The sequence below is a fragment of the Crocodylus porosus genome, unplaced genomic scaffold (genome assembly GCF_001723895.1).
Source record: "Crocodylus porosus isolate Cpor-Errol unplaced genomic scaffold, CroPor_comp1, whole genome shotgun sequence".
NCBI classification, from domain to species: domain Eukaryota; kingdom Metazoa; phylum Chordata; order Crocodylia; family Crocodylidae; genus Crocodylus; species Crocodylus porosus.
This window is the reverse complement of record NW_017728947.1, coordinates 66,237,519-66,251,458: the sequence shown is the minus strand read 5'-3', so window position 1 is coordinate 66,251,458 and position 13,940 is coordinate 66,237,519. Positions and strand designations below refer to the sequence as shown.

General features: G+C 42.0%; 1 long non-coding RNA gene across 1 annotated transcript; it reads right to left on the bottom strand.

The window, feature by feature from the left end:
* Nucleotides 1-555: 555 nt before the first annotated feature.
* On the bottom strand, nucleotides 556-9,642 carry LOC109320935. The gene is made up of 4 exons (XR_002103888.1): nucleotides 9,185-9,642; nucleotides 8,705-8,784; nucleotides 2,854-2,990; nucleotides 556-1,034 (listed from the first exon to the last, which is right to left on the bottom strand). It is a non-coding gene; the product is annotated as an uncharacterized LOC109320935 (long non-coding RNA).
* Nucleotides 9,643-13,940: the final 4,298 nt, after the last annotated feature.

The following is a 13,940-nucleotide window of genomic DNA, read 5'->3' as shown; positions in this document are numbered from 1 at the left end:
CCGCGCGGCTGGGCGGGAGCCACCCTCCCCCGGGCCGAGGGGCGCTCTTCCGTGGTGGGGCGGGGCAGGGCAGGAAGCTCCAGCCGCTGCGGCCCCCCTCCCTGGGCGATCCGGATCCCCTCCCCCCAGCGCACACACACGTGCGGGGCCCTTGGACTCGCTCGAGACTCGGCCTGGTCCCCCCAGACGAGCACCGACTGCCCCCCCGAGCATCCCCCTTCCTCCAGGCCGGGAAGCAAAGAGCCCCCCGTGTCCTGGCCCAGCCCGGCCCGCCTCGGGACCCTGCTCCCAAGAGAAACATCCCTCCCCTTGAGGCCCTACTTCCCCGGGGGCATTTAAGGACCAACCCAGAAGAGAAAAAGGAGGGTGCAGCACTGCCGGTCACGGCCAAGCGCGCCGAGCTGAAGTCTCCCCGGAAGCAGAGCCAGGGCCGGGAAGGAGGGGGGCAATCGCGGACAGCAAATGGACGTGTCTGGGGCGCCCCTGACAACCCGGGGGCTTCCGAAGCCTGGTTCCTCATCCCCATTTTCAGCAAAGATTCCCAGAGATGAGGAAGGCTGTTTAATTACTTTATTGATTATGTCAAAAGCAGTAAATAGGGAGGGGAGGGGGAGGGGGGCTCTCTAAATGATCCCCGATGATTCACACAGTTGGTAGGGTTTCAGTTGCCAGCCAAAGTGAGACGTGCATGTCAGATTTGGCATTTTTCAACTGCAAAGAAATGGTGGGCCCAAACCCCGTGAGTCACAGGGCCGGGAAACTAAGGCAGCCTGTCCCTCCATCTCCGCGCTAAACCTCCGGCTTGAGTCCCCGTTGTCAGAGAAGCAGGGATTGAGATCTGAACGTGTTACATTCACGATTTCGTGGTGCTTGCGACCTTCCCTCGCCAGCGTCCTACAGAGGTGTCTCAAGCACCTCCAGAACATCTCCCACCTCGCCGGGCTCCAGCCTGACACACCTACGTACATGGTCGGGTACATCACCAGGAGACAACGTTCACAAATGCAACCTTCTTCGCAGACAGGAGGCGAGATCTGCGTGGAATATAAATTCAAGAATGTAATTCTTCCTCAAACAAATAATCTGCTCCCTTTCAAATATAATTAATGTTTTGATAGTGCGTTTCTTCAGAGAACTAAATCCCCAAACAGATGCAACCTCTTGCATCCAAGTTTGTGCATGAGAAACGCACACCGAGGATGTGGCAGATACATATTCCTTTACACATGGGAAAGCTTGGGGTCTTGTTGCCCGCAGACTCTCGGTCCAAATGCATACAGCAGCGTTACAGTCAGTGCAAGGTCTTAAAACGCTTTTGTTACGAATGGAAATACTTAAAAATGCCTACGTTTTCCCTTTTGGAGGGAGCTTTTTCTGCAGCTAGCAGAAGGCGCTGAGGACTGCTTTGCTGACTGCTGTAGTAGCTTAATTTCTGTCCATGCTGAATGTGAATATGGCATGGTGAATTATTTTACTTTCCGATTTCTCCCCCCCTCCCGCCTCCTTTTTTTCTTCTTTTCAGGACCTGATCCTGCTTTCTTCTCGCACCCCCAGCTGCCAGTAGGAGGTTTGGGATGCGCAGGGCGTAAAGTACAGGACCCACATATGGGAAGAATTGATAGCGATTTGATTTTTGTGAGGTTTGGGCGTGTTAATTGGTAGGCGCATCAAATGTGGACAAAGCGTCTGTCCACCCTAGCTTACTCGCTAGGGTGCTCTTCAAATGCAGTTCGCTAAATGCCGCCTTACGGGCTCAAATGGTGCGCTCGCTGTGAAGGGCTGGAATAGGGCTCGACCCGGCGACCACGAAGCCTGCAGCAGCTTGAGCACTGACTCCAGTGGTGATTGTGTCGTGCTAAGGAGCACCAAGGCAAACTTGGAGGTACATTTATGCCTCCAGCTTGCCTGAACGCAGTGCAAAATTGCAGTATTGGAAAAGGTCCAGCCTTGCAATACAGAAGTAGACTGGAGTCATGTAAAATACACTTTTCTTAAGCTAAACGAAAGAGATACTCTTGCATGTCTCTCTCTCTCGCTCTCTGTATAAATACATACATATATATGTACGTATATATATACATACATATATATGCATGTATGTATGAATAATTGAGAGGCCAGATCCTGCTCCATTAATATAAAAGGCAAAGTTCCCGTCATCTCAATGGGAACAAGATCAACCCCGCCCATAATATTTTAGACCTATCGATCCGTATCAATCTAATTTTTCAAAACATTACAATGGAAACATGTACAGTGGGGATATAAAAGTATGTTTGCTTTTGGATGAATGACTCAGGTCTAAGTATTCCTCTGAAGCTAAAACTGGCCCTTCAGAGCATTTTAAAACTAGTAACGCTTTGGAAAAAATCTATTTCCGCCTTAAGGCCCAAATTTTCACCTCCGTGGGATTCCCAGGATCTGGACCAATCGGGCCCTTTGAAATCCTTATCTTTAAGAAATATGAGTATCAATAAAGGCAAACCTCCAGCTGACTTCAGAGATTGGTTTACTTAAGTAAACACTGCAAGAAAAAAAAATTAAAACCCCATAACAAAAAAACACCCAGTACCAAACCCTGTCCCTGGAAAGGGTGTTTTCAGAGTAGCACTCTGATCCGCCCAGGACCTCTCAGGCTGCCTGGAGAATTTGAACGATTTGAGTTTTCTTTAGACTTTTTTGAGATCAGCTCCTTCAAAATGTCCCTCCTAAACTTAACGCCTGCATATCTTTACATAAGACATCAATGGACATTGATTTCGTGCAAGCAGACGCGTTGGAGGTTGCATATTTTCTGTGTTTGTGGCGCTGGACAATATTGTAACTCCATTTTCCTTAAATGCCATAAGTTACCTGTACCTGCCTCTGCTTGAAAACCTGTCTGGAACTCAAAGACTTGGCAAACGTTGCTAGATCTAATCTTAGTTCAGGACCAAGTTACCAGCCTCAGTCATTCAGATCCAATTATTTCGATGTTTATCTCCAGCGATCTGTGAACAAACAAACAAACAAAAAAGGAGGGGAAAAGAGAAAATATTTATCACGCTGCTCTGACAGTAGCTAGGAAGATGTCAAAAATAAACTTGTTAACTCGGCCCTTTAAAAAAGAGAAGAAAGAAAGAACCTTGATATCTTTGTGCCTTGCAAATGGTCTTTTTGTTCAGCAAGGGCTAACATTAAAGAAGATCACACTTACATTCGGAAAATATTGTTATTTTTCCTTAATGGGGGAAATTGGACTCCCGCGACTTAGATCTGTGGTTTTTCGGACTGGGATGGAAATTGGACTGACACCACTTTGCACTTTAACAATCAGATTTCGTCAGGGTACAAGTTGTTTGTTTAACCCGACAGCTCCGTGCACCCCGTCGCACGCTTTACACACTCATTAAAACGATTATTCACGACCTGTCGAGTGTTTTCTAGTTCATTCACAGGAAAGACTTAGCGCTATAAGATGCAAGCCTATACCGTCAACTATACCAGAAGAAGGGGCGAGACAGTGATCATCTGATGCACTGGCATCTTACATCTACAGGTTGCAAGAAAGCAGTTGTTCCCAGTCAAAAAACACTAGTATTTTTAGGTGGCGATTTGACAGCTAAACAAATTATCTCACACTAGATTCAGTGCTTAGGCTTTCGAGCAATATTGATACTATACTACTCTGACACACAGGAAAAGTCTCTCTAAATGCTAATGGGAGCTTTAGTTAGGGACAAATTCGACACGCAATATTGGAAAAATAGAAATCCGCAGCCTGTACAAAATCAGTCATTCCTTCTCCCTGAATATGACGAGACTGTATTAAAAGAAATAAGCCATCTGCGGTGACCGTGTGTGTGCGAATGTGTTTTTACTGCCTCTTTGCAGTTTTCCCTAAACTATAAGCAAGATGAGTATTTGTGGGCGGAATAATATTGCTATATTATTGCTATATTATAAATATAGCTGATTGTCCCTGGATCATAGAACATATAGCACAAATCCCTGAAACGTCAGAATAATCTCCTGACACGGCCGCACCAGAAGGTGCTGCTGTATTTGAATGTTCATTTTAAAGGTAGAGGTTGAAAAAATTCTCTCCTTCCAGATCAAACCACTGGAAGAGCTCGCTTCTTGCGATCAGAGCAGACTTTGCTCCTAGCCTTGGCAAGATCTTTGTACTATACTAAAACACGAAGCCAGAAAGGTATAGAAAGCATTACATTCAAATGAGCCACCAGCGTGGTATTATAATGCAGATCTTCTTAATAAGCAAATACGCGGTTTATATATTTTGATTACTCTGGATTCTGAAATTTCAGCTATTAGAAAACCCTAGAGGCCACTGTATCGCTAGGAAGGGATCTTAGATTTACAAAGGAAGCGAGGGGGAAGACGTCGGGCCCATAAGCCGAAGTATCATTCCTCTGCAACGCCTGCATTTCCACTAAATGATTTTTTTATTCATTGTAAAGGGGATTTAAGATTCACTTATATTTATTTAAATGCAGCTTCCCCTAAATGCAGCAAGAGGGTTTAATCTGATATGGTTTCCTAATTGCTCGAAAGGCAAGCATGTATAAGTAATTTGTTAAACTTATTGGATTGCAATAATCCACGATCAGGTCTGCTAAGAATGGATCTGTCAAGCGTGTTTCCCAGTATAAGCTCTTTCTTTCAACCCAACCTGGTATAATAATCAGGAGACAAAGAAACCGAAATATGTAAGTAAATACCTAAAGCTCTGCATAAATAAACACACTAATCAATAGGAAGCTAGCCAACACTTGTCTTATTGATGAAGAGACAATCGATTTCTCTGTCCCAACCTGCAATCAGAGCTATCCATATTTAATTATTAGTATTTTTACGGGCAGTGATTTAATAATAAAAAAATAGTATTCATAATTCCCACCCTTCCGCCTGAATATAAATTGTATTAAGGGTGGACCAAAAAATGTGCTTATCTGGGGAATAGATAACCTTACCAATAGCAGTTCTGGAAATAGTTAAAGGGCTCTGTAATGCTTATTTAGGATTTTCCGGGAGAAAGTTACAATCAGAATACATTTTCAAAGCGAATACACTATATTTCCTTAAAAACATTTATGGAATCGTTTAACTCAATGTACTTTTGATTCTCATGGCTCAGAGGCATTTTCTTATGAATGTCTATGAGCTTGTATGATGTTGGCTAATCAAATGCAGTTACAATTGCCTGTCACCGTGATTCTCACCTCAAGGCACACACACGGGGCCGAAGCAGCACGAAATTAGGGTTAGCAATCGCTGTTTCGTTTTAAAATCAGCTACCAGCCATATTGTGAAAAAAATATTAGTTATTATCTAAGGCATTTAATCAGCTCTTTGCACAGATCGATCTAATAATCTGTCAGGCAGCTACCTTTTCAGGGTTTCATTTCTTTGGGATAGCCAGTTAAAAGTCTCCTTGTTGGATCTGACACGCCTGTTTGGAAATGTGTGTGTAGATGTGTGTGTGGATGTAGGGATTTGTGTGCACGCTCGGGCGGAGGGAGAGAAAGGAGGGAAAGGACCTTCTCTACTCCAGCATCCCTGAGAGCTTTCTTTTTTTTTTTTTTAACATAAAAGAACAATCATGATGTTAAGTCCCCGCACTAAATTCTCAAATGTATTGTATCCAATTGGGAAAAGCCAATTTTAACGGGTCTGGGATTATTTTAAGCCCTTTATAACAAAACCAAAACCAACAAACAAACACAACCCCTTACCTGCGAAGTGCAGTGGGTTTTATTTTATATGCGGCCTTTTACCAGGTTTGTGGCAATGAGGGCAATCTTGCCTGCTCTTTTGTATGTTTAACTGAACAGAGAAACTCACCATAAACGCATCGTTTCTCGGTGGAAGACGCTCGAGGAGAGGAGAAAAAATTACAGATCATGACTTCCTTTTTTCCTAATAAACCATGTGGGATGAAATCTGCCTCCCCTCCCCCTCCCCCAAACCCCATCCCCAGCTCCCTGTATACAGTTAATGGGAGTTTGGCGAGGGCTTCACCCAGAAAATTGAGCACTTCAGACTCACTGAGGCGCGACTCAACTATACCGAAGCTCTCCAAATTCTTGCTTTAGAAAGCTCGGGGAGGTTAAAATAAGTCTTTTTTTTTTTTCACCTGCTCAGATTCTCCCTGCAGCATTGAATACAAAGCGCTGGGAATCCTTCAAAATGGCAAATCCGCCCCCTCCTCCACACCCACCCACCGAAGTCCCTATTCCTCGGGTTCCTGTCCCCTTGACTCGAAAGAGCCAAAACCCCCTGCATGAGCACTGCATTTAACCTCAATCTTCACGCAGAAGAGCTAGGTTTGCAGGGATTGTCTACTTATGTTTTCAATACAGGGCAGCAACTGGAAAAATGCCCCCCACCCCCAGCACTTCATAGTCTAAAACCACACACGGGTCTCGAATCAAGAAAAGCAAACCCCAAAATAAATAGGAGGGATCTTACTTGAGGTATTTCCGTGTGCCCAGGCACTTATGCACAAAAATAATAATACTGCAATGAAAACGCTAATACAGAAATGGAAACGAAGATCTTTAACCAGCAAGGCCAACAGTACCAATGGGCCTTGCTGATTAATAATAATAATAAGCATTTTTGCTTCCTATCTTGCTGATAGCCTCGGAGAGGCAATTATTTGTATATGCCACCAAGCCAGGTCTGATGTTTTCGTCTTTGCATTACACGATTCTCTGTCTGTAGGGTATTTTAGCCCGTGGTGTTTGATTATCTCGTATGCTACCAAATGGCACTAAAGGCAGCCCTCTCGTCGTTACTGCTGTCGCTTGTTTTTCTTTTCCTCCTCCCCACCCCCTCTGGATTTTTATTTTCTTATTGTTGTCAGGCCCCCAAAAGAAAACCATAACAGCCTCCTGCTATAGCCAGCGAAGGATACGCATCTTTTTGCGAGTGCCTATACTTAAATGTAAGCCTGCCCAGAGAAGCAGATCAGCAAAATTTCTGTAGGAGGCTTTTCCAAGTTGTTCCGCCCTTGCTGATGGGCAGGGAAGGGAAAAGTCTTTAAAAAATATATATCTATCACAGGGAAAACACAGTTTTATCAACTGGCAGGTAAGTGCTGAGATCTGAAACAGGCACTGTGTAAACACAGTGGATCGACTTTTTAAAAAAAAAAAGAAGAAAAGGCTTTGCTTTACAGAGTCAATTTTCCTGGCACCTGAAAATCGAAGCTCCATGCGTGTGACAAACAAGGAAGTGCGGCTCTCCTGCTTGACAAGAGCGCCCTCACCTTGCTGCTCGCAGAGCAGCGCCCAGGCAGGCTCCGGGCTCCGGGCTCCGGCAGCCGCACTGCTCCGGCGGGCCCGGGACAGGCAGGGGCAGGGGCAGGGGCAGGGGCAGGGCAGATCTCGGCCCTGCTCCGCATCTCCAGCCCTACGGACATCCCCGGCCCTTGTCCCTGCAGCAGCTTTGCGCTAAATATACCAGAAGCAGCATGCTGCATAGCCATCACCACAGAAGTGTATAAATAGGCAGAAAGGGACGTCTAAAACTCGACCCCGGGTTAAAGCAATCCAGTAAAACCTTCATTGCGGAACCGATTCAGTCGTGGGGCAAATTTCTGCCAGCCTGCCAGCCACGTGTCAGCTTACTCTAAAGAGGACTCATTGCTTTGAGTTCTCCATTTCTTTGCGCTGAAAAATGAACTGTGCACTCATGGATATGAAAGAGGAGATCAAAGCAATCAATACTTCATTACCACTTGCTCTGATTACGTTCAGCAGGTGCCGTATCTCGCAGCATTTTGGTAACTTAAATTGGTGGATTAAAAATTAATTATTTTCCCGAGTTTACAAATTAAGGGAACAAGGGAATTCAATTCATTTACAGAGCGGGGCACGATTCAGTGTTTCTTTCTTCTTTTTTTTTTTCCTCTCCCAACCAGCTCAGAGGCAGAAAAACGAGAATTTTAGTCCATCTGAGATGCAGACTTTTTCATGTGTAGTAATATGATCAAGTCTGGTAAATCAGTGACCCCAGCTCCTGATACTACAAGGACGGTCGAGGTCTGCAACGTCAGTAAGTATTTTAATTACGGAAGACCTGGGAGTGGTGGGCAGTGGGAGGAAGAGGGGAAAAAATGCGTCGATTTTAAAATAAATAAAATAAATAAATATCGTAAAACCTCTCGTTCAGAGTTTGAAATGTTAAAGCGGTATTTTCATGGGGAAAGTTTCTGCCGGCTGGTTTATCCACAGCGACCCCGATGTCAATTTCTAAAATAAAGGAAAAGAGAACTTCTGTCTTTGCTCCCCTAGAATTGCTGGTAGTAGTGGCTTTCTGGTGAATTTAGGAAAAACCAGCATGATCTGTCCCCCTGAAAGTCGCCAGGACCGCCTATCCGTGCTTGTACCGCTGCGAAGTCAGAGATTTGAATCTGTTGTTTTAGAAACACTCTTGGTCACCGCAGTGTATCTGTTACGGGGACTGAGGAAGTAGCGATTTTAATTCTTAACAGACAAAAACCAAACCAAAACAAATACCACAAACTACTGCTGTTCACTCCAAATACTTCTGGTTTCAAATTTGATCGCAAAGCTGCAACACGTCGAAAGATCTACGCGTAATTGTTGCTGCACTGAATAAACCAGACAACCCCCCCCAGCAAAATAAGCTGTTTTAAGATGACTTGAGCTTGGAGATGCATACAAGGTTCACTCACCGAGCCCCGGGAAGGAGGAACACGAGCATGCCTGAAGCCTCTGTTCTTTTCTTTCCGGTGTAGGTAATTCTTCACAGCGTCTTAAAAAAGACAAAGAAAACAGTGCACACGTGTCAGTGTCTTGATAGCAAGCCTTTAAGTTTTAAAAAAAAGTAAAATAAAAATATTCACGTTATAGATTTACTGCCAGAATGTACAAAATAGTGAAGAAATGTTCGACCTACAAGTTAAAATTCAATGGCTTAACAAAGGAAACTATTTAACTTGGGGGGGGCACCCTTAACTTGGGACAAAAACAGTTCTAATGTAACTGGTGTCTTGAAATAGACTTCAGTTGCACAGGCGATCTGGTTATTATTGGGGTATTGGGAAACAATACGTGTAGACAGAAGTCTGTCATCTATATTCATTCGCATCACATGGATCTGCCTGCGAGGAGAAGAGGAAGAAGTAGTGAAGGTTTTCTTTAAGTGCACCTACCCTGCTGGCGGGAAAGCTTGCTGGGATTGCTGGGCAGGTTTTCTTTCTGGAGGGTCCCATCTCTCTGGAGTAAGCTGCAGTGGAGTTGAGGGCAGGTTCTCCGGTGAGGTAGGAATGTGCAGGAACTCCGCCCTCTGGGCACAGTCACACAAACCCAGCAAAACAGCCACAGCCAGCCCTAAAACCTCTAATGATCTTCACCTTCACCTCTTGCTAACCCAGTTCTCCACTTTCTGACCCATTTACCCAGTCACTTTCACCACAGAGGAAAAAAAAACCTGTCTTCAGAACAAGAGCATTTGAGCTTCAAATGTACCCAGACACTAGTGGTGGGGAAAAGTCCATGGGTGTATAGATCCTAGAGGTGTACACAATCGCCTTGATAACTCTATAGTCAAATGACATATAGTGTGCATATTATTTCTATAGATTTCATTCCGCAGTCGTGTAATGTGTATATGTTCTCTTTAAATATATGTATTTACATATATATATCATATACATATAATATATACATATGTATATACATTATATATGTATATGTGTATATACTATATGTATGTACATATATACACATACATATAATATAGACATATACATATGCACACACAGATACATACTTGTGTATATTATATTCGTATATGTATAGAATGTGTTTGCAATATATGCAAGTAGCCTGTAATGAGTATGGAATTAAATATATAAAGGCGATAATACACACCTACAGACTTTTGTGACCAATAAAATAATATGATCACTAAATTGGCAATAAGTATTCAAGTCTAACTTCTTATCCAGGCAAAAAAAACCCAAACCAAAAACCAAAAACTCTTAGTGAGTCCAAGTGGAGTTTTGCTTGAGTAGGCAGTGCGTAAGTTCTGACTGAGACTCAATTTCATAGCGTGTGGTGAGGGGGTGTCTGTCTGAATCATAATTTCTGATAGAAATCTTAATAATCATCAGAAAGGAGTCAGAATTAGAAAAATACAGATCCGCCCATACTTTTTCAGTGGTCAGATTTTTTTTTAAGATTTCCTCCGCCCAATGGTCGTACTTAGATGGATTTCATTATTGTTTATTTTCATGCAAACGATCTAGCTGGTCTTTCGCATAAACTGAGCTGTTTTCGTGAAGCCAATTTAGGAAGTTTAAAATATATAAAGGAAATAAAAGAAATTAAACCAGGGGGCTTGTCTGACGTTCGACTGCAAATTTAGAAAGCAGCTCATTAATGATCACTTATTTTTTTTCTAGCACTTAAAAAAAAATCAACTAGAAGTTTATTAATGCTTCATCTTCTATATAGATGAACTATAGAGAAGATGACCTACATGGAACAGTTTGATCGTCCCAAAAACAAGCCAAAAAGATTACAATAGCTTCTTAATTTTTAAAAATGAACAATATCAAAGGGGAAGCCCTAGGGGGAAAAAGCCACGGGGATAACTTGACACATTATAAATATATATTTTTAATTGCCAAAAAGATCTTAAAAGTTCGACTTCAGGCGCCTGCATGTCCAAAGTGTATGGAAACAAATAAAATCACACTTTTTTGCTGAAGAAAAAAAAATCCCCTTAAATTTCACACCGCACTGTCGTATGTTTGAAGACTTGTTAAAAGTCATCTTGAATTAACAAAAGTTTTAGCTTGTTGGATGGGAGACAGAGGAAAGTAAAATATAAAACCAGGGCCTTTTTTGTTCGGCTACACGATATTCATTCTTTAGCATGTTTCTTCAAAATCATTTCCATCCCAGGTTATATTTATACACTAACCTGACTACCTTACCATATCAAGCACCTCCCCCCTCCCCTACATCAGTAGGAAGAAGAAAAAAGTCAATAACAACTGAAATGCTTAGGCAGCAGTTTGTTATTGAACCCAAAGTTAAGCACCAAGGAGAGCTTGTTTAAAACTTGTCTATTAGAGGCACCTAGAGAAATATAGTAGTGCCACTTCCCCCACCTCCCACCCCCCCAAGGAATTATCATCCATCATGCTTACCTAATTAATGCTTATTAACCACCGTAAAACTTTGATTTGGAGAGATTATGCCTTTAGCCAATTTGGCTATTCACTCCCCCCCTCCCCCCAGTATATTATCAGCAAGTTTTGTTTAAAAAAATAAAAGCAAAACAAAACAAAAACCCTGCAAACGGAATAATATGTTAAATATGTGCTATTGGATTTCCCACAATATGCAACCTTTTGGAAGCGTTAAATAATAAATCATCTCCTTCGTCAGCTGCAGCAGATGCCATTCTTTTAAGTTTCTAGGTAAAAATATACAGAATGGGGACTCCACATTTTAAAAACTTAAATTCACGCATTTTTCTGATCAAATTTAGCTTCCAATTTGATTGTATCACAGTATTATTTGCCATAGTTACGAACACTCTTTTGGGCATGATCTTAAGTTTTAATGGACGAAGATTTCTTTTCTGCGTGGGGGGGAGGGGTGGAATGTAGGAGGTGAGCTTCATAGTAGTGTCACTAAAACAAAGCAACCTTTTCCTTACACTTATGATGAATCTGAACTGCAAGAGTTAGAGTGGAAGCCAAGACTATCAGAGATTGTTCTGCCTCCTACCCCAGGAAGTAATGCCTGGTATCCCATCTCTCACTGAACGTCACCCTACTCTCCCCCTTCCCTGCAGATTTGCTTGCATTTGTTTGTGTAGGTCTTATTATCAGATTTTTTTCCCCCCCTCTCTCTCCCCGTGTGGTCACTATTCTAATGTTTTAAGAATTCGGGGTTTGCTGTTTTTCTTTCTCCTCCCCCCACCCCACTTTTTTTTTTTTAAAGAAAGATCAACTCTTTAAAGTGTTTGCCGATAACATCTCCGGGATAGAGATTATTTTTCATTGGGCCTATTGTGAGAAGTAACCGGCTTATTGCATTACTGCAGCACACATTTCAGACTATACAACTGTAACAAATGAACAACTTGTCCTCCACGGACTCACTGCGGGATCCAATTAGTTCGTAAACCTTTTGCACAAGTTTTCTAATTACTTTCAAGAGTTTGTGGCTCTTATAGGGTTCCTTTAACTCCTCAAGAAACGGCTTCAGTTTTAGGATCAAATACTTCTTTAAAGAGTCCTCACATCGTCCCCTTAAAGCAAATGGATCAGTTCCTCAAGTCAAGGCGAGATACTTACGTACGTTTTTATATGCTAGTGGGCTTCAGTAAATATTTAGCACTGGAGGACAAAATGTGAGAAAGAGATTCATTTTAGTGCTTCGCATTTTAAAATCATTAAAAATGCCTTTTAAAAGAGGCTGACACACTGCTATGCAATCTACCATATCATGTGACTACTTCGGCAATAGCTCTATAATATACTGCAACTTCAGCTCATCCTCAGCATCTTGGGGAGCGGGAGGGTGGGGGAGGGGGGAAGCCACCAGAAAAATACTTGCTGACTGACAACTAGAGGCAGTTTAACAATATTTAAAGCAAGAACTGTTTGCAGCATTAAAATATGGATAACCCTGAATGTTATTTTATGAAAAGATTATGTATATAGGTACATGAAGGTAGTAAGTGTACCCATATATACACGTATCCTGTCTACTTAGGCGTAGTCCTATAAGCCAAACTCTGTAAACTAAGTAGCTTGTCCAAGTCCCTTTCTCCATTAAAATCATATCTATGCCCTAACAATGATTTAAACACAAAAGTAATTTTTTAAGGGTGGGAAGGAGGGGGGTGGCATTTATTCGAAAAGTGCAGAGAATAATGTAGATCACAAGTTAGGTGGGTTTAAATTCTCTCATTTAGCCCCGTGGGTGTAACCACGTAAATTTAAGGGGTAAAATCCCGGACATCTTTAATTTAATGCCTATTCTAGTAAGCGCAGCTAGATCGCACTACGTTTTTAAGGAGAACTCCCCAGACAAGTCAAAGGGAGTTCCGGTCAGGAAAGGATGACATACGAACGGCCCTCCCGTTTGATTAAATAGCCTGCTTCTTTAACATGCAAATTACAGATTTTTCCCCCAACTATATTAAGAGAAAAAAGGAGCGCGTGAAAAAATGTGGGCCTTGCATATGCAGCACTGAACTCCCTAGAGCTCTACAGCCTTTTAAGTCTATTTAATAAAAGAGACAAAAAAACTATCGAGTATATATGAATTTAGCCTATTTTTTTATTTCTGTGTGTTTATAGTAAACATTTTTGTAAGTGACAAACACGGGCATATGACCACAGTATCACAATCAAGAAATTTTAAGACGACATTAACAATCACTCAAATTTATGCGGCATTTGCGCAACACAGGTTACATATTTGCAAGGTTTACCTATAAGTACAATAGGTATTAACATTTCACTACATTTAGAAAAAAAATAAAGGTGACCTGTTAGTGACCACATACATCAAAATATACACAACACAAACTGAAGGCAATCATTAATTTTGTCCCCTTCTGATTCATTTGAACGGGCAGTGCTGCAAACTGAAACAATGTTGTTGTTGCTTTAAATTACTTAGTACACTGAGTGCATTTTCTAAAACCCAATCTTTGGTCTAAAAGTAAACAAAACAAAACGGAACCAAAAATCAAAATCAAAATCAGTTCATTAAAGAAAAGGACAAAATCATAAATGGCCAAAATGTAGCTTTTGGGCATCTTTCACTATTCAATCTGCTTAAATACAAATCACATTTGAATTTTAATGGGTTTCATAAATTTAGTGGGCTTTTTTTTTTCCTTCCCAAGGTCTGCATCCACCAACATATCCATGA